We start from the raw sequence: 1,385 nt of genomic DNA on the forward strand, positions 1-1,385 counted from the left end.
GGCCTGGCTGCTTAGCTCCGGCCTCGGGTCCCAGCCTCCTCGGGTCCCTGGGCTGCTGGGATTCGCAGTTCCGGTGTCTGGGGTGAGGGTGGCGTCCACAAACCCTGTGTCTGCAGAATCCGCTCAGGACAGCCTTTCCCCCAACAGGACCACAGCCGCCTCCAGCAACCAGTGACCGCTGAGACGCACCACACCTGGGCGAGCCTAAAACCCAGGGAAAGAAGGAGCCAGACACGCACCTCATGCTGAGGATCCAGGGACATAAAATGCGTGGGTGGGTGCAGACCCCACTGGGAGCCACCAGGAAGAATGCCTACCGAGACCTGCCAGCACACACACCAGCTACAGGTGTTTGCTGTCCCACACAGAACGGCTAATAAACAGAAAAGACAGAGAAGAGCCGCCAGGAACCTGGCAGTTCCAAGTCTCAGGGGCAGGCTGGGGCGGGGGCGGGGGTGGGGGAGAGCTGGAGACCTAAGGCCCCTGCCGGGCCTCATACAGGTGAGACATACTGGCCGGCGCTGATGGCAAAAAACACGGGGTGCTATTTGGGGCTATAAAATTCACCACTAGGAGAGAGAGACGGGTGGAGATGGGGACGGGGGACCGGACTGAGGGCCGCCCTGAGCTGCGTCCAGCCTCCTGCCCTGCTGCCCGCTCGGCCTCCCTCCCTGCTGCCCGCTCATGTCCTCCACGCCACAAGTCTCTGGCGAACTGGACACACGCAGGGGCAGAGGCTCGAGAAACATTTTCAGCAAAAAAGAAATAGAAATATAGGCAGGATGCAGACCCAGAGAGGGGACCCCAGAGCGAGGGAAAACGGGTGGCTACAGCAGACACTGAAGACTGAGGCGCGGTCTGGAAATGGGAAGGGTGTGAGGGCCATTTGCGGTTTCATTTTCCCTCTTCTAGAGCACGTGGAAATTTGTTTTTTGTTTTTGTTTTTTTTTTTTTAACCACGGATGGGTGTTACTTCTGTAATGAAAAAAAACGAAAAGGAAAGAGAAGGGCGACTCTCAGCATAGTCCTTGACATAGTCTGTGGCTAACAGACGATACGGATCGCACAGAGTCACGACGACAGAGAACGGCACACGGCCATAATGACGAAGCACGACTGGTCTGCACACACACGCAAGCTCTCTGCGTCTTAAAGCTTTTCCGGCTTTGAAAAGCCTCCCATTGGGAGACAAATGTGTCTGCGTGGGGAACAATCTACCTGTGGCCGCCCACACCAGAAGACAGTGGGGAGGATGGTCTGCAGGAGCCAGACCAAGGAGCAAGGGAGCCCCAAGAACACTGCACACAGGGCCCCCAAATCTCCTGCAATCTCTGCCCCACGAGCTCAGCACTACGCCACCAGCAGCGGGGAGCCGGGGCGCCTCC

The sequence above is a fragment of the Condylura cristata genome, unplaced genomic scaffold, assembly GCF_000260355.1.
Source record: "Condylura cristata isolate star-nosed mole 26May11 unplaced genomic scaffold, ConCri1.0 scaffold00032, whole genome shotgun sequence".
NCBI lineage: Eukaryota > Metazoa > Chordata > Mammalia > Eulipotyphla > Talpidae > Condylura > Condylura cristata.